General features: G+C 40.4%; 1 protein-coding gene across 5 annotated transcripts in view; it reads right to left on the bottom strand.

Annotated features, from left to right (window-relative positions):
- KLHL29 (kelch like family member 29) overlaps positions 1-20529 on the bottom strand; it is a 415004-nt gene that overhangs the window by 331483 nt on the left and 62992 nt on the right. For all 5 annotated transcript variants that reach the window (XM_064448128.1, XM_064448133.1, XM_064448132.1 and 2 more), the window contains exon 2: positions 12346-12452. The gene's annotated coding sequence lies outside the window, so the exon portion shown is untranslated. The remainder of the gene's footprint in view (positions 1-12345; positions 12453-20529) is intronic.

Raw genomic sequence — 20529 nt, 5'->3', positions numbered from 1 at the left:
TCAATCCATGACAAGGAAAGACAGTAAAAAAAAACAACAACTCAGGAACTGCCACAACATCTTACAGTTAGTAACTTCAGGGTGATAAATATAATGCTGGCCTCAGACTGCTAGAAGGATTAGATTAACTGTAAAACAAGAAGCGCAGTTAACAGTTGCTGTTGGGTCTGGTGTCAGGATTAGAAAGCACTGCTAATCACAAGAAATGTGAAAAGATTAAGAGGTGATGGTTGCCAGTAAGGTTTTTACAAGCATGTAAGTGCTGGAATTCATTTTGGGATTAAAATTCCTTAAAAAAAAAAAAAAAGAAAAAAGAAAGAAAGAAAAAGGATAGATCATGAACGCAGCAGCCAGTTTCAATTGCACTGTCCACCACAACCCGTTCCCAAGGATTAGGAGAGGTAAAAACAGTGGAAAAGTGAAATGCGTGCCATGGCTTATGCTGAAGGGTCCTAGGAGAGCTGTAGTGAGGAGATGCAAGCATTTGTATTCTGGCACTTACGAATTAACTACTGCAATCTAAAACCTATTAGAACAGTGGGTTTGGGTTAGGAGATTTTGCTTACCAAAAACCTGCCTGAACACAGTGGAGTCGCAGCTTTTAAAGGCATTGTAACAGAAATTATGATGGCATCTGATATCTGCATCGTTTCAGTAGGAAGAACAAGACAACACCTTAATTTCCTGGTTTGTTTCCAGCTGGTTTAGATTCACCTATATGATCTATTTATGTTCTTAGTTACCAAGGACAAGAAAAGCTCCTCATATAACATCCTCAGTGTGTAAAAGAATCCTCCTGGGGCAGGGTCAGCAGGCAGGAATCAGCTTCCAAAAACCTCAAAATAAATACTATCTTTTAAAAACCAAATTTGAATTTTGCATGGAAATTTTACTAAAAGGCCTTTTAACCAGTGCAGACCACAGCACCACGTGGGCAGATTCCCCAGCTCACTTATGATAGAGCACTCTCCACCAGCAACAAGTGCTGGCGCCCTCGGCCACCACCCCCGCAAACCGCACACTCCACAGTACAACATCTCAAGGAGAACATAGACCTCTTCAAAGCACAGCAGTTTCCCTGCAGGCCTGATGGACAGTCAACAGTCGTTTAGCAGTAAGGCCACCCAAAACTTGCTTCTCCCGCAGTGTCCCAAATTCATCCAATGATTCAGAGGAGAATTCAAGTGCCACCACATAATTTCATGTGCATTAGCTCTGCCCAGCTGCATTTCCTCCTGGGCCTCCATGGAGCTCGAATGTTGTTTCGGACCAACCTCTTTTCACTCATTAATTTACCATCTGTAAATCTCGACCTTGCTATTCAAGAGGTTGGGGAATGGTGTGGAATAAGACCATTTCATCATTTTCTAGCATGCCTTTCAGTCAAGTGCTCCTGGTGCATCTGTCTCGATTTTCAGACTCTGTAACGCTACTTTTCCCTTCTGTTCCCCCAAAATGAACATTTTTTCCAGATGCCTGTAGCAGAAGCAGACATAACCATCTTCCAAGAGTTATAAAACAGTTGTATTAAATAATAGAGGTGAAAGCACTGCGTATGATTTCTGCAGAAGTCTTTTCAGTAGAACAGATAAATTTATTCACTGCATTACAGAACAGTTTGAGAAAACAAGATCATACAATGTACACTGCCTCTATTTAAATTGTTTCATTTCTATTCATGAGTACTCTGATTAGATACACTGAAAATACCATCAGTAAAAAATAAATAATTCTGCCAAATTAATAGTTGTTGATTTCTTTTACCTGAAAACGTAAGTAGCATCTCATTCGCTATATACGTGGCTATAATTTGGATGCATCAATCTTGTTGGTTCAAATCTACACAGCACACCGAGACAGGTATTCATCTACGTTTTCTTAATATTAAGCACCTTCTTTCTAAATGGTAAGTTCTTTAGCACGTTAAGATGGGCTAGTATATGCTGTGCTGGGAGAGGTTTAGTAGCCAACTAGGGTTTTTTTTCCTGTGGTTGTTTTCCCCAAATAGTGGGTTGAGAGAAATTAATTGTTTCAAATATAGAAAACTGTTTAGAAATGGTATTTTAGGGAATACAGGTAAACTTTCTGTATCAGACAAAATTCCTCTCAAGCTCAGCAAATGCTCTTTAATTAATAACCCCTTTCTGCCTCAGAAAGGAAGCAGCCAGAAGAAACCATCGCTAACATCATTAGATGATGGGAGCTACTAACCAGCCCCAAACCAAGGGCTCTCCAGTACCTCCCTTCCTGTGAAGTATTTTGCCAGAGAAACGTGAGAAGGGATGGATTTATGCAAATGGAACAGAAGATTATATTATTTAACAGAAATATCAGACTAATATTGTTTGAAAAAAAAAAGAGTAAAACCATAGAGCTAATATGTTTTAGACATCACAGAATAATGAATGCAGTACGTCTGCTCAGCTTACGAACATCTGAGAAAAAGCCCTCTATGTTTTTGAAAAATTCATCCAGTTTGACTCGACAATGAATTCTTCTTCTGAAAATCAAACATAATTGCTGTAACATTTCAAAAAATCTAAATGCACAGCTGAGTATCTTAAGAGCACCCTGTTTGCAAAGCAGCCAAGTGATACACCTCAGAGAGCTCCTGTTAGCTACTGCAGGCAAGATAAACAAGAAAATGCTGAGTTGAGGTGCAATTTGACAGTTATTAGCAGAACAGGAGTAATTTGATGAAAAAAATCCGACAAAATCTCAGTTCACAGCAACAGATTTTGGAAGCCTAGTTGCACATAAATTGGAAAAAACAATTCTTGCATTAGAAACTGATGAAGATGAAACAATATACCCTAAATCCTAACATATTTGAAATTATTTTCTTTGATTCAAAGCTGATAATCCTGTAACAGGCAGTAACTAAACAGGGGCTTACCAGACTTGCTCTGCATGTTGAAGAGACTGCACAGTCAGAACCTGATCTAGGGCCATTCAACTATCAGAATAACCAGATTTACTGCTATACGCACCTTTGTTTTTGCCATTTGAAAGCATCTACAGTGAACAGATCATTCGGCTGTGTTTTAAGCATTAGCGGCATAAATATCCCCTCGTGTACCATATACTTCACCACTTCTGGCTTCCCATAAATCAAATATACAACCAATCATCTTTTTTATGTTGAACATTAATGGCAACTCTACTATTCAAATCCAGGCTGTGTAGAGTTGCCTTTCACAGGGATGTAAAGCAGCTCATGAGCAGGCTTACGACTGAGCAAAGGAAGATTCAAATCTGCCGTGATCTTCCCACCACCATCAGAGATGTGATATTCTGCATCTCTCAATTTATCTCATCTGTGCAAAAGGCTTTTTAAAAAAACTCCTATAAGCAGGAAAAAAATTAGAAAGCCTTTTGTGCTCTTCAAGAACTGCCTCTTTGTGTCCCCATAAACATTCAGCATTAATGTTTTCACTCATATACTTGTAAGCAGAGATGCTGTTCTTTACTGCATTACAGTTAGACACGTCATTCATGTCATTATATCAAATCCTTCTGCAAACGTACAAAGGGATTTTATTCATTGTCATCTTTTCTACTCACCACTGAATTTTCACACTCAGCACGAAATGCAGTAAAAGTGAAAGATACCTTCCCTGTGTTTACAGTGCCCACCAAGAACCATTTCAAAACCAAATAAAACAACTTAGCTATAATTTAAGCAGCATAAACCATTCTCCTTTGGGATTTTTTTTTCTCCTCTTCCCCTCATCTTTCAGTTCATGAGGATAGGGAACATGAAAACTAAATGGATTTATGCTTAAATAATTCATCTTTTCAGGCACATCAAACCAAGTACTAAAGTTCATCCACAGGGCTGGCCAGATTTAGCTGATTCCAGTGGTATTTTAAACAGCATTCTGGAGAGCTAGTCACAAAAGATTGTGAGGAAATGCTGAGCAGCTGTGTTGATAGAGTTGTTCTGAAGCAACATGTGTTGAAACTCTACCTATTCTTACTGAACACAGCTGATGGGGAGACATCACCAGCCATCCCAAACTGCCACTGCATTTTGGAGACTCATGCCCACACAAGAGAAGATTTGTGAGCAGGGCGAGCTCTGGCACATCCTGGGAAGACGACGAAAATTACAAAGGCTGAGCATCGTATTCCTGCCAAGTGGTAGGAAAACATGCAGCAACATAAAGCATCTTTAGGAGCACGAGTCCCAGAGGGCAAACATCCACACTAGCTGAGTTGATCCTACCAGCCAAGTTGCCTTAAACTAACATCCCATGAGGACTGGGAAGTGAAGCAATGGCAGTAACTCTCCTCCTCTTTAAGCAATGGAGGGAAAGAGAGAGGTTTTTGTACATTTTTTTAAACATCCTAAGAATATAAACAATGGATTTATTCTTGCAGGAAGTCTAACAATATTCCTCTGTAACCTTTACTACACTAGCACTTCAAGCCATGTTTATTGTGCTAAATAAACCATACCAAATTCTTGCAGCTAAAGAGGAAAAAATAAAAATTAAAAAATCTAGGAACCAGGGTTTAGTTTTGGTTTTTTACTTCCTAAAAAGCCAGAATCTAAACCTTTCAATTCTTAAGAGTAACTGTTTGCTTTAATAACACAAGTGGTCTGTCTCCTGCACACAGCTATCAGAGTGTAGAAGAAGGGGCTGTAAAAGGGGACCAGGGAAACAGGTCTTTCTCACAACTAAGATCTGCTCCCTTGATCTACACCAACAACTTCTCATTGTCCAAACTAAATTAGAAAAAGCAGCAAAGAAATATATTTAAATTTTAGAATGTAACAACAATTAACAGCAATTTTAGCAACACTGCTTTGCCTGTGTAGGAAATGGTTGGTTGAAGTGAAGAAATCATTTTGCCACGTGGAAACCTTGAGTGGGTTAATAACCTGCTACCGTACCAGAGATGAATTTTTGCAGTCAGGTTTTTATCTTCAAATTCACTGATGTGGAGATTTATTGCAACAAAAACAGAGAAAACCACTGGAGGGATGTGTTGGAAGTGGAGCAGGACAAAAATGAAAACAAACACAGAAAATATAATACTCTCGGATTTGCAGTGCAGCCTTCACTGCCTTAGTCCAAATGGGTTTATGTTTCCAGTCTAAGTTAACATGGCTTATAATATTAGAACCTAAATCACACAGAAAACATTTGGTAAAGAGTTAAGTTTGCAGAATGCGTTTTGGATGAGTTTCATTAAAAGTAGTTCAAGCCATTTCTAAAGAAGTATCTAATGACATGCTTACTCTTGAGGGTAAATTTTGCTTTCTGCGGAAGGGCTCAATCTCTCTGCAAGCAGGCTTAGAGCCACTGTTTACACAGTGGGAGCCCTCTTTAAATCAAAGATGTTTAAAAGTGTCCTTGTTCTAAGTTGTACAGGGCATCCCATCTCAAATTTATGTCCTCATGCTTTGCTGAGTAATGATGTCCATATACCCACATAAGCTGTCTGTGAGCAACACGGACTCTTCCACTTGGCTAATCTTCCCACATTATGTGGGAAAATTAAGTAGTCCTTGTCTGTGGAAGCCACTCTAAAACAACGTGCAACATTTTTATCTACGACATATGCGTAAGTCACATGTATTATGAGAAAATAGGTGTTAATTGATCCTGGCAAAGGACCACCACAATACAATCCATCATCATAACAAAGTTCTTACAAATAATGCCTATCAAATTACAAGTTTTGATCTTTGGTGATGTGGAAAACAGCATTCATTTCCTTCCTTCATTAAAAAAAAAAAACCCCAAAAACTTGCTGTAGCTTTTTTGTTTTTTTAAAGTTTACAACTGAAATTGTTCTTAACCTAGCCCAGCTGACAGTGTTAGTTGTGGAGAAGCTCACTTCCAGAGGAAGTGGAATGTAAAAACAAAGTTGATGTGACCTTAACAATAATCCTGTTTGCATATTACAATACATTTTCCTACTGTAACAAGGCAAAGTCTCTTGTGTTCCGGTCAGAAAAAGTCATCTTCCAGTAAAAGCATACTGTGATCAATAACATTTTCTTAATATATTATATTATCTCTCACTGAAACACTTTTTCACTTGGCATTTCAGGCTGCCGAGTAGGGGAAATTCATGACAAAACTCAAGATGGTAAATGAGATACTGCAAATTAATTCCATCCAAGAGCAATCTTTTCGTTCGTGAACAATTTGACAAGCCTGTGTCGTCTGACTTCAGCAGAAGCTTTCTTAGCTTTCAAATATACATGAAAGAGAAGAATCTGCTCCACTACCATACCAATCTTCATCTTAGCCTGCATAATTTTGTGTTGAAATACTTTACAGTTTCAACAACCAACTTTGAGACCAGAATTTGGGGAACTTACTTTAAATATTAGTTTAGAAAATAGACTCAGAGATCTGCAATATCAATTGTGAAATCCTGTTTTCAAGTCACAGCCCAGAGCATGGCAAAGCGCAGGAATCCTGGACTTCTGAAGCCGTTTTGCCACTGAGCCATCTGCAATCTGATCCTGAAAAGGCCCAAGTGATGAAAACGCCAGCTGAAGGATCTTAATTTGGTACCGGCAAAGTTCAAAGAGTGCCTTGTCACAATGGGCATTACAGTAAAGTACTTGCTCTATCCACGTGTCTGAAATTACTTTTGCTACGATGAGTAGCAGCTTTATTCCCCCCTTGGAGCTAATGCCCTTCTGCAGGCTGAAAGGATGACCCGGTGGCACACAGCCGGGAGCAGAGCCCATGCTCCTCACCTTCCGCGTGAAAGCCCATCATCATTTTAGCAACAGCAGCTGTAGATCCAGCTGCATTACTGAGAGTAATTGGTGTTCAGCATGGTCCAGAAAGGCACAGTCTTGCAAAAAGGCTTGGGTGTATGCAGGATATCGTCAGCAGGATTACTTACACGTACCCGATCTCAGCAAGATTAGGTGCAAAATCACTGCTGTATCAATATTTCAGCATAAGGAACACGGGGCAGGCAGTTTTTGAATATTCATGCTGTAGCAATGCTCTCTGTATGAATTCTCTAGCAGGAACATGTCAAGACTGTGCCCATACCCTGAAGAGTTTACCACCTAACGCCCCAATTAAAGAGATACTGAAGTATGTACCCTGTTTTAAGCTCACGGGGCAGGCTCACTGACTAACTGTATTCCTACGGCGAAGCATGAGCTCAATTTCTTTACTTAATCAAGACTCATGTTGAAAACAATATAAAAGAAGTTAGAGAAAACAGATGAAAATTTAATTTACCTCTGCAAACCCCAATACCTCATGAAATCAGGAACACGTAAAGGGCCAAACAACGCATATACCTAAGAAGTCATTCATAAAAGATAAACATCCTTTTTAATTGTGGAGGAAATGCAGGCAGGGAAGATGCACAGTACTCAGCTCATGGAATAAATCCAAAAAGCAGCTGATACATTTGTGAGAGAGAAAGGGCAAAAATAAGATTGGTCCCACAGATAAGCAGAGGCGCAGATGACATAAGCAAACTGGAGGGGAAGGACAAAATAATCAAGGTTTTGAAGGACAGGACAAAGTTTTGGGGTTTTTTTGGTTGTGGTGTTTTGCTTTGGTGTTTTGGGTTTTGTTTTTTTTTAAACAAAATACATCAGGCAGCAAGTCGTCATGTAAATGAGCACTTATAAAACAGGCTTTCTAGGTGAATAATTTCTTCTACGATTAATAAAATCTGCAATCTGAGTAACAACATTCTGATGACTTTTTGCCATTTGCAATTATCACTCATCCTAGCACCAAAAACTCATTATTATTAAAGCTGACAAAAAAAATAAAAACCAAACTTAACTGCTTCTGTGAAAGGACTTAATTTTTAAAAGAATCCCAAGTTTCTAAGCCTGCTTTCTACTTCCCAATCTTGAATGTGAAAAACGAGGGCATCCTAGCAAGCCTTGTGTATGTCTCCTTCGATTTCCAACAAGTAATTTGGATAAAAGCATCTAATTTGTACAGTAACATAGTGCATTACAAAAGCATACTTCGCTTTAAAAGCAACCTACTAAGACTATGGAGTTAACGTAACCCTGTATAACTACAAGCATGTAGTTTATACTATAAACATACCCTTTTTTGCCTTTTTATAGCAGTTTTCTCCCAAGGAACTAAAAGCATTTAACAGTTACTGTAGGACTCACAGCACTCTTATTCACAAGAGTATATAATCTCCATTTTAATGGCACGGAAGCTGAGGCACAGCTATTACAAAGGTGGCTGTGGCAGAGATAGGAACAGGAACTATATCCAACTCTGAGCTCTGTGAGTAAATCCAGGCCTACCTGGCATCTATTATCCTAGACGGGAAGGAACATCGGTGTTTTTGTATTGGTGCCTATAGAGATGTTACTCCATCCTTGCTCCCTGATGTAACTGCATAGCAAAATTACAGCCCTGTTAAAGAAACCCCAACACAGATGCTGATAAATAGACTCAAACACACAAAAAAAACCCCGTGTGATGCGTAGGTGCTTGATAAACATTGATCCGAGCTCATTATAAGCACAGTTCTCCAGTTTGTCGTGATTTAGTGGACAGTTAAAGGTCTGGAGCACACAGTAAGCCAGACTCTTCCCGGGGTATGCAGTAAAAGCAAAAGAGGCAACAGTCACAAACTGCAAAACATGAAAATCTGGTACGATATAAGGAAAAAAAATTCAGAGTGGGTGCTGAACGAGTGGAACAGCTGCCCAGGGAAGCTGCAGGGCCCCTGTTCTCAGGGGTATTAAAGGACTTGCCTGGACATGAACACTGCCCTGAAAAATCTGCTCTGCAGCTGGCCTGCTTTGAGCAGGAGGTTGGACAAGATGACCTCCCGAGGTCTTTCTCAAACTGAATTATTCTATGAATATCGTACCAAAGACAAGTGAGGCTATTCCTTGGTTTTCCTGCTGCATCCCAAAGCTTATCACAAATTCATACCAAAAGTGTGACCTCAGACTTCTGTGACTAACTTTCCGCTTCTTGCAGCTTGCTCCTTCTCCTGAAAGGGATGAAATGGAACAAACCCAAATCTTTTTTAGGTGGGTGACAGCAAAAAACCTACAGGAAACAAAAAGTAAAATGCAATCATTCTGTTCAAGCACCTAAACACACGTGGTTATATGAGGTCTTGCTTTGAGTTTACATACCTTCCTGACCTTCTCTCCTCCATAGAAATACTCTGCAAAGCAATCAGTCTGCGGTGCAGAGACCCCACGGTTATTAAAACAACTGCATCACAGAAACAGCTCAACTTCTTCATTTCAAATTCCTCCCCCCCGACCCGCATATTCATAAGAGTTACTGCATATGGTGAAAACTAATTCAGTTTGAAGCAGAAAAAACTGGGGTTAAGTACTTCCCCAGTTGGAATACAAAAATTGCAACCACACGTGATTGTCAAGATACACAGGGCTACAGCCAACATGCATAAATACTTTTTGTGTCCTTCAGAAAAACTAAGTGAGTTAAAACGGTTTTTAAGCAGAACAGCTACGAATACCCAAAAATGGGTAAGACAGACAAGTGTGCAACTCCTACATGCAGCCCATTCCCAGAAGGAGACAAAGTCCATCCTGGAATTCAAGCCCCTTTCAAACAACTCCTGAGCAACAGAAGCCTTCAGGAGGAATCCTGGACACAACTGGCTTCTCATTGCCAAAATAATTTTTTTTTCTATTGTTACAACCCGATGACAGAAACACCCACAGGCATACCATAACCTAACAGTATAACTTCGCAACAATCTGATATTCAGCCTAAGACTATCGTCAGCGTTTCATGTTGATGTGCACTAGGTGATACCGCAACTTATCGCAAGCTGGGTTCGCTAGACATTCCCCACCAAAGAAAGTGAATTAAACTGTCACTCATCACTGTACGGGTTGCTCTGCTATAACTACTTCATGAGTTGGACAACACTTCTCTGATCTAAAAACAAAACACTATGTTGTAAGTTAAAGTCTTCATCCTGGTTTCTATACATTTTCTTTTCCTTTCCACTTCTCTTACCTATTTTCTGCTCAACTATTTTTTCCCTGATTCAGTATGTTTCATACTCTCTGTTCCACTTGCCCGGTCAATGCTTTCTTTTGCTCCACTCCTTGGCAGATATTAACCAAGGAACTTGCACGTGAGCTCCAGCCACCCTGGCCAAACTATTAATTATGATCTAAGCGCTGAAATACGGATGCTTTCTTGGCCCTTACAAGCAAACTTACAAGCAAAGAGTCAGCAACACTTGTAGGAGCACAGGAGCATGTCTCCCTTCCCCAAGAACCATCTGATCAGTGTATCAAGCTAAGGCTGAGACTGTATTCCTGAGTGACCATTCTCTGGCGTATCTCCCAACATACACACTCTATTAAAATATAGGAAAACCAGATACATTATTCATCGTAATGGCTACTAAAAAAAATAAAATTTGGAGAACATTTCATTTAACTACAACTACAATTACAGTTGTTGGCATCTGCAATTTGCAGCATTACACACACATGCAGCGACAAAAATAAAGTAGGAATATAAAATAAAAGCCTTATTCATAACTCAGACTCCATTTCCAGCAACGACTTCATACATGTATTATATACACTATTTATGACTGTGTACAGGCAGCACAGAAAAAAGGATTAAAGACACTCTCCCATACACACTTGTACACACCCAAGCATACACACAATTTCCTAGTTTACCGTGAATATATTAATGATAGGAATTGAAAAAGGTTTTTAAATTATCAAAGCTACACTGAAAGCTTCAAGGTAGTTGCTCAGGGAAATACGCCGATTTCCAAGAGTAGAAGACTTGGAAATGGGCTTTCACTGTTTCCAAAGCATAGTTCAAACTTGTTTATGGGAAGAGGCTGCCAGAAATGCTACGATCAAGATGTGTCAGGGATACTGAGGTGTTCAATATGGAATCCTGTGAAGGAACAGCAATCACTGGAAGTAAAGATTGCACAACAGCATGTGAGAAAGATTAAACAGATTAAAAATAGGACAAAAAATAATAGGACTTGGTGGTCTTGGCAGACAGCAAGGAGAACTCGAGCCAGCAATACGCCCTTGCAACAAAGGGTGAGTGCATCCACCCTGGGCTGCGCCAGCAAGAGCACAGCCAGCCCGTCCAGAGAAGCGATCCTTCCCTTTCAGGCAGGACTTGTGAGCTCTCCAGAACCAGAATACTTTGACATAGTGGAGCAAGTCCACTGGAGGATACTGGTGGCTGGAACATAGGCTGAGCTCCTACAGACCCCACTATGTTTTCCAATTCCCCAAAGGGAAGGTGCAGAGAAGACAAAATGAGCCTATTCTTGGAAGGGTGCAGAGATGTGACAAGATGAAAGAAGCTGCAACAATGGAAATTCAGGTTATAGATGAGGAAATATCCTTCACGAGGTGGTGAAACATGGCAACAGGGGACCAATAAAAGTTTTGGAGTCTCCATCCTTGGAGGTATTAAAAACCCAACTGGACGTGGCCCCGTGCAACCTCTGCTCTAGTCAACCTTGCTCTGAGCAGGAGGTTGGACTAGATGATCTCCACAGCTGCCTTCCAGCCTGAATTATCCCACAAATCTACAGATGAAGGGCCAGGATTAGTTCCACGAAGAAAAACCAGAGGATTGCAAAAAGAACCTAGGGAAGTAGTGAGGCAAGAAAAATAGCAGGTTGAAAGAGAAAGTGGAAGCAGAGGATCAAGACTGAGGAAGAGGCAGAAAAAGAAAAAACATATCTGTGTCCACTAAATTACACTTTCCTCCAGTAGCTGGGAAGTGACAAATCCCACAAGAGTCATTTAGCAATGAAGTCAAGTATTTTCAGTTTCTACTCTGATGTGTATAGCAGAATTGGATAAGAGAGGGAATCAGTTCTTTCCTTCCCCTCCCCATGCCCCCAAGAAACCAAATGACCTTCAATCTCCCTTTTCCACATATTTAAACTTGATCTTGCAGACTTCCCAGGTAGTTATAACTATGTACATTATGAAGAATGTTTCATTTGCAATACAAAAGCACATGCGCATTTGTCAGCTTAAAACTCTAAGTATTCACTACAAATAAGAGTCTTACAGCTTTTTATAATTCTGTAAGATATAGGCCTATGACTCTGTAGACGTACAAACTTTGCTCCCTTTTGGAGCTATAACACCAAAATCAAACACTCCTGATCAGATTTATAGCATGAGCATTCATCCCACTACATCATTTTTCTATTGTAACACAGATGCTCAGTTGCACATGCTCCGAGAGGGACTTGCTGCAGTCACTGAAAGGGAAAGCACAGCCCAAATTGCATTTGTGTAAGCAAATAAGAGACCATGAAAGAAAAACAAACCACAAAAAGAACAGATATCTGCACACTTACCCTGCAATATCCAGACTCTGTATCAAAATCAGCCTCAGGTGTAACAGTCAGTGAACAGGAATGCAAACCCTTGCATTTAGCAGGAGGTTTCTGGGAAGCCAAATTACCTAGAAAGAGTTGAAAAGAGTTATTTTAATACATGAAGTCACCTATGCTTAATAAGAATAAGCTTCAAATAAGCCACAGCACAAGAAAAAAAAAGCTGCACAATGGGAGACCTTACATGCCACCATGTTCAGCATGAAGAATTTAATCCTCTGAAGGTGACAGAAATTTGTTACGAAGCACGGAGAGTTAGATGCTGGAAGACACTTAGGGTTTAGCAAAGAACATCTAATACCCAAGATAACATGGTGTTAACCATCTAATCAAGGATGCAAAGGAGACCAGAAAGAGCACAATATTTTGCTTAATTAGTTGCTATCAAGGAGAGGATGAGTTCAAGCACTTGCAAAAACAAGACAATCCAAGATTACTTAAAAGTTTAATAGCGTTCTAGAGTCTTTGGTAACACAGGGTTTGCCAGTGAAATAAAAATAATCCCGAGAGATAAATTTAAAGAAATAGATCTCATTTTAATGCCCAGAGTAAAATGACTATTCATTAAAGCAAAGCAGTTTTATACCTATGTTCTCCATCTCAGATGTAATATATATGAAAGTAATCTTTATGACAGGAAGTGGCATGTAATCCTGCAAGAATGAACTGCTGTCATTATCTGCAAATCAATACCATTTTTTTAAGTGGATATAACAGTATCTATTGATTTAACGTTTTTAGCACTGGAGTTTCAGTTTCTACAAAGAAGATTCTTATAACGACAAAGGAGCTGCATACGAGTAATTGAGTTGATACAAACTAATTTGAAGTTTACAGTGCACTTCCCTTGAACAATGCAATCAGGGCTTCCCTCCCATTACCTCAGCTTAAGCTTTTTTCATTTTATATAAACTTTGTTTTTTGCATAATTATAATAACTTCGAAGTGGTAGAGTAACACTTCACTAACCCTACCTGCAAGCTGTAGAAAGTTTACCATGCAAAACATCCCCTTAGAAGATATCTCCCTATCCTGCTAGCATGTTATTACAGAGTATTTGTATGACTTTTGCTATGTTTAAATAGCCCGACCAAAGCTTGTGAAAGCCTAAACTGGCTCAGTGCTGAAGAGCTTGCACAAGTCCAAAGAGGTGTGGTGATGGTGAGGATGGTAAAGGAATGGGAAACAGAAGCACATGGAAGAACAAAATGACTCATCCGAGGTCACTTGGTGGATCAGTCAAGCAATGAGCTCCACTGGGTCACGCTCTGTTCCTTTAAGAGAGTTTATAAAACTGGTAAATTCTTACTACATTTCTGCAAATGAAGCACATAGCAACTTTGGCTTGACTGGCTGATCAAATGGCTCACACGGCAATGAATGATCTGTAACGAGAGTTGGCTGCAAGGCAAGATGTACATACCATCACACAGAGAAAGAAAAAAATCAGACCACTATAAAAGCTTTAAAAGATAGGATTAGGGCCAGCTGACATCCCAAAATTAATGTCATAATGCAAACAGACAAAACATTTATAATTTTTAGTCCTTACTTAATGCAGGAAAACCAGAGCCCTGCCCAGTCGCTAGCCAGCTGCAGGTTAGTTTCTTGAAAACGTGAAGCAAGACAATACAAGGACAAAGTAAATCAAAGACCTGCAGAAGGTGCAGATATGTAAACATCTCATCCACGTTATCCCCCATCAATCCTGTCCTCTCTATCAAACAGAGCTCCATCCTTCTCAGCCTGCTTTGTTTACAGCATTAGACTCATTTCGGAGGTAAGGCTTTTCAAGAGCTGGGCCGCTTACCTATTTATCACGTTGTTGTGACATTGTAACTGAGTATTTCTGATTTTTGCGATATGCCTAAACAATTTAGCATGGACCACCTGAAAAAAAACAAAATAGAACCTCTTTCTGTTTTGCTTTCTGTTTGTTAGAAAGAGCACTCTTTTCATGAAGCAGTTTATGGAAAGGAAAGAGAAACTCAAGGGAGTGATTTCTCCTTTGCATCATATCATAGTTACCCCATCATCTCCAAGGGCAACACTAGGCCAGAGCTGCACTGGAAGATCTCCTTAGGGAAACATCCACTTTTCAAAGCCATCTCAGGACTCTTGTTCCAGGACCTCACAGAACAGAAAAGCCTTTGATAGTAATAAAAAATAAAATGGGTTTCTCATAGGGAAAAAGCCTGAGAGGCCAGTGACAGTTTTACATGAAGGAAACCTTTTTCTTTGCCACCTCAATAATGGAAGGCATGAAGAATGTTTACAAAGTGTATTGTAGACTCTAGATGGCGGTGGCATAGAGAAAGGCAAAACAGACCTCACAGCTGGATACGGGACATGTGAAAGAAGAAGGATCAGAAGGAAAAAAGGAGCAAGAAAAGCAATAATCCGTCACCATGAAAATGGTACACAAAGACGGGCTTAAGTTCAAAATCTGTTTACTAGCTCCTGGAGACACAGTCCTAAAAAAGAGGCAAAAATGTTACCTGGGGCAACACAAAGACAGGATTAACGGTCTTTACTGTTTAATATATTGCAATTTACATTATTAACTAGCATTTGGGTGGGTTTTTCTTCCCCCACTTTAGAAAGTCTTTGCTGTTTACAGGAATGGATTTTATTCTTACCAAAAGTTTACTGCAGTTGCCACTGAGGGGGAGCGAGGAGAGCAACACTGTCAGGCAATTCTGAACCACTAGAATAAAACACTGAAACTGGGAGAGGCAGAAGCACAGCGAGGAGCTTTAAACATCATAACCAAGACTTGCCGTCTCTCATCACAGTGTAGCACCTGTAACAGTAAAGCCACAATTCCCTGTATCAATACTTATGAAGTTGAAGGTACCTTACAGAAGCCTATAGCAGCAACCCCACCTCTCCTTTGGGAGACGAACAACCTCAAGACAGACAGGTCACGTATCCTATATTGTACCTAAGCTTCCAGATTACATGACTTGAAGCAACCTGACGGAAAACAAGCATCTGCTTTAGATACCACATCACTGTAGTAGCAAGCTTCATGAAATAAGCAGCTCATTCTTCAGGGTAGAACTAGCAGAAGGCCAGACAAAACGTGGTGTAAGAAATTGATGTCAGCTCACCTACCTCATCAACATGGGCATCTTCATGAACGGATGGAATAATCAGAGTTGCCTTTGGCTCAAAAGACCTGGTCAGTGAGAAGCAGGTCTGGAACTTCTGAGGAAAGCTGCTATATCAATTGGATTCCCCTGAACTTCCAACAGTTCTGGGATGGACAAAGTAGAATTACCCTGCACCAGCCAACAATGAGATACGGTGACAGCGCAAGCAGCTAACAGAAAGCTCACCGTGTTTCAGCTTGAAGCAGTAAATTAGAAAAGAGGTTTCCAAAAGGCTGGGAAGGATAAGGGAGAGAATGATTTCATATGATGTCAAATCAAAAACATGATTTTGTTATGCAGCAAGACACTGTTTCAGAGCTTCTCAGCTACAGATGAAGTATCCAGCAATACAGCAGATCAGCTCATCCACTAAGAGCTGCATTTAAACAGCATCCTCCTGATCAAAAACAAGGTGAGGTACAGGCAGCAACATTCAGCAATCCAGTAATGCAGTGAGAGGAAGCCTGTAAAACCAGCACTTCCCTGGGTCAAGCGGGATCAGCCACCAGGACACGTGCCTTACTTTGTGCAGCATTCACAGAACTAGGAAGGCTAGAAGGAAAGCAGGATAGGATTACCAACTGACTCACCTACTGCTGCACAACACCACCTGCACGGAGCAAGTTGAACAGCTTCCAAAGTGCAGGGAAAAGCAGAGTGGAAGGCAATATCTCTAGAATAGGGTTTGAACAACGACTGGTGAAATAAGGGATCAAGAATTATATTCTCCTTGCAGAAGCAATGACACTGCTTTGGGAAAGGAGAGAAAGAGTAATGAGAGACTACAGCTGTCATATCAGTCCCCAGGTAGGAAATGACTTATGCTTATCCTTCTGCATTGTGCAAACCCCTGGAAAGCAGGGAGCAGCCCAGAAGTCCTTTGGGGACTGTTCACAGCTCCCCCGAAGCACAGTTCACCCAACAGCCAGTAGCAGAGGTGCACAACAAAGACCTCGGCGACGATGTGAAGCACCTGCCCACAACATCTCACTCAAACGGAAAAATGTATTTGGAAAGGAAGCCAAGGACACGGAGACAGTTACTGTAGGTCAATTAATCAGAAAAAATTTAATGCAAAAGTATTCTACGAAAGCCTGCCTTTGCAGACAAGCTATAAATCAACTGTGAAACAGAAAGTGCTTTAAAAATGCCCTCTACAAGCTGCTCTGCAAACATAACCTCCCCCACATCACATACCGCAGCTTGGGGCACGGGGTAAAGAAAGGGAAAGAAGCACTCAGAGGCACTGTTGGAGAACACTCTCTTTGCAAATAAACAAGGTAAAGGAAGCAAATCGGAAAGAAAAAAAAAGGGAAGACTCCAATATAAGGTTTTATACCTAGGCAGGCTAAGTAGGTGTTTCATAAGCAGTAAAAGAAGAGTGCTTATAGGCAGTATATCTGGCAAAGCAAAATCAGTCACCCTGCAAACAGCGAAGCTTAGCACAACCAGGAAGCCAGACAGACACAGGTGTTAAAAACAGACCGATGTACCCAAAAGCTCTCAGTGCTGCACAGGTTACACTACAGCTGTGCTATCCCACTAGCTTTAGTGTATTTAGATTGGGGCTATTCCAGCTCGACAAGGAAAATCTCTGTAATGCCTGGTGTGACCTGTTGCCCTAATGCCCACAAACTGAGCAAGTGGTCTGAGAAGGGAGCAATTACAGATCCCGCAAGAACCTACACAAGCTCTGAAGTCAGGCATAGCTACAGCGGAGTGTTGCAGACTGCAACAGAAAAATATGAAACCCAGGGCTGGAACTGAAGGATGCATCCTTGTTCACAGCCCCAGTTGGCTTAATGGGAAGGTGTGACCGCTCTGCAGCGATGCCTGCAGAACACTATTGTGCGTGTTGACCCTAATTTACTGTTTATTACAGAATTTACAGATATCTCTTTTCCCCAAGTGACAACCAGCCAACTACTAAGTTGCAGGCTAAAATGCTGCAAGGTCTGCAGACCCCAGAGCATTTACTCTGGAATAAGGAATCACCCGAGAAAGATGACCAGAGGGGACGATGTCTGCACATGCCTAAAGTGCAAGTTATTTATGTAAATCTTCTAACGGCAACAAATGAGAGCATCACTGGATGTGCTGTCTAACAGCTCTGGGTTTGAAATTATAATTGCTGGATTCCTAAGACTACTTGGTGTGTTTTACTCGTAACATTTCCCGCAATCACACTCATCTCAGAGCAGGCTGGGAACTATTACTGTTTCTTTATCAAAGATTTAGACAGACTGACAGTAACCCTGAGGTTATTTTGTGTAATACTTTTCCAAAAATCCCCCAACTCAAATGCTGGCCTGTGCTTCAAGGAGTTCAGCTGGGGAAAGGGAAGGGGAAAATAATTTTAGCTCAGTACCCCTCTGTTCCATTACATCAATGAATTAACTCCTCCTATGACATTACACAGCTTTTGAGAAAACATTTATGGTTTAGAACTGACTGTTCAGTTTGTATTCCTGCATGGATAATCACTTCTTTAAAAGGAAGTATACATCAATAATATTCATGGGGAGCTTTATAAGAGCTTGGCAAACATTTCTGACAAAACAAAAAACTCAAACAGAAGGATTACTCATAAAATGCTACATCAACAACTCTTTTGACAGGCATCTGGATTATGCTGCTCTTTAAAAGGGAAAAACAAAGATGTCACTTCAAAGTTTAAATGGAAACAGTGAAATATGCCATTAAAAATATCAGATTATAAACAAAGCTATTTTTGCAAACTCAAATGCAATGAGCAATTATGACAAAGTTTGCCAAGATAATTTACAGGCACTTTTTTTTTCTCCAAAAATACTTTTAAAATGCTGCAAGATGTACATAGATCACAGGTTCGTAATGAGGTTATAGACCTAGAAGATCAGATATCCAGCATTAATAGTCTATCAAGTCTCATCGTTTTCTTCAAATGGACTTCAGCTGATGCTCTAAATGAAGTTAAAGTATACACACCTGCCCAACTGAACAAAACTCCAACAGAAAACGCAGACAGAGACTTTAGGAGCCCATCCTCAGTGTACTTCACTATCCTTCGCCTAAACTATGTTAAACATAGAATTACATTATCTGGACAACACTAATTTCTGTGGTATTCTGTAGCAAGACTCACAATCAGATGACTGTAATGATGCAAATGGGAATTTCTTACTCATTCTAAGTTTATTTAATTTTTATTTCCCAGGAAAAGCCCAAGGAAAGCTACTGAGATGTGCAGACTTCGAGATATGCAAAATATTCACACGCAAGAAGAGACCGCTGAAAGGCTGCTTATTCAAACTAATGCAGAGTTCTAATATATCTGTAATGTTCAGTTCAAAATTGTTCACCCGAATAGTGAGATTTCTTTGAAAACAAATACATAGTCTAGTAAAAGAGGTAGATTTCCTTAAAGTGGAGTCAACTTCTTCACAATTCATTGAAGTCCACTGGCTTTGCTGGAGATTCAGTGAATGTAATAGGCAAGTACACGAGTTTGAAAGGTCTTTTATTTCTTTACTGAAGCAAAGACTAGCAAAGATACCTTCTGCTGAAATGGTTTGAAAGCATTGGGATTAAAAGGCTGAAAAGTTTTAGGACAGCTTGACTAACATATCCTCCCAACTCCATTGCTTCACCGAAGCAGCTGGAGAGACTAGTGTTCAAAGCACTGAAGCATTTGAGGCTGAAAAGACCTCAACTTCGTTGACATCATGAACTGACTTTCTGTGGTTTAAGGTCTTTTCCAGATTTTTGTTAAAAAAGTCAATAGAAAAAGTAGAAACAGAACAAACCTGTTGGTTTGCCATTTGTGGATGGTTTTTAATAAAGTCCTACTCTTCTAGTAAGACTCTCAGAGACTATCGTGGAGTCAGGTAACATAACCAACTGCAGGTGATGTGAAGACAGCCACATCATGCCTTCTGTAGTGTGGGAGGAATGCTATTAGGCAGCTGGAAGCAGCAGGATAGAAACAGAGCAAAAGAGCCAGGGCAGCGGCAAAGTACCTGCCTCTCCTGTGTCCCTTCTTGCCTTACGTGAAGGCTTGCACATCGCAAAGACAGACTGAGTGAAGAACAGGAACTGCGCTTGGCTCATGATGTACCAGCAACAGCAGGGATGAGGGGAAGAAACCTAAAAAGCTCATTCTGTTGGGTCTGATGCTGCAAAATGGGAAGGGAGAGCACAGTATCATTAGCTCAGAAAGAACAGCTTGTGCTCGAAAGGGCAAAAGCAACCCTTTCTCTTAGGATCTGAACTAATGCTGCTGTGCCCCAAGAAAAGGTAACATCCTTATGCAATATTTAGCTACAAAGTAGCCTGAAAGGTAAAAATACAGCCAAGGTGATAACACTGCTACAGTGTGGTACGGCCAGCAACATCCTGCATCCCAAAAAGATTTTCAAAGCTACGTCTACCTAGAATGGCAAGAAGGCACCTCTCATTCCCCAAATCCAGTCTCCATTTTTTCTGACTCATTTTGGACTGATAAGTTGACCGCAGCAGGGGAAACCCTATTCTCTTCACGGGGACCAATGTGCTATTTACTGGCTAGATAATCCTAGTGGACTCTTTTTGACCTTAGTCCAATTCTCTTGCATATTATAAGTCACAGGACTCAATTTCTTGCCTTGTTCAGAAAGAAAAAAATCCAGACGTGACTACCGAATTTCTAGTGATGCCTTGGGGCGTTGGTGAAAAGTTTTACTGATTAGTTACTCCTGCTGTCAAAATTTGTTTTTTCTATTATGAATATTCTTGGCTTTCATTTCTAGACAATGAATCTTACTATATTTTCTTATACAGACTAAAGACTCTTTCTTAAAATGTCCCATGTAGAAAAGCTCATCAATTCTTTCTTTTGCAAGAAATCCCAGTGGCTTAAAGGCCTGTTTTTCCACCCCTTAGCCACCATCATCACTCTTCTACCATCTCTCTTCATCTCAACCTCCTTGAGGTGCAGACAGACCTGAACACAATATTCTGGGAGAGTCCGCAG

This window comes from Phalacrocorax carbo, chromosome 3 (genome assembly GCF_963921805.1).
Source record: "Phalacrocorax carbo chromosome 3, bPhaCar2.1, whole genome shotgun sequence".
Taxonomy (NCBI): domain Eukaryota; kingdom Metazoa; phylum Chordata; class Aves; order Suliformes; family Phalacrocoracidae; genus Phalacrocorax; species Phalacrocorax carbo.
The sequence above is the reverse complement of the archived record's forward strand: the minus strand, read 5'-3'. Positions and strand labels throughout refer to the sequence as shown.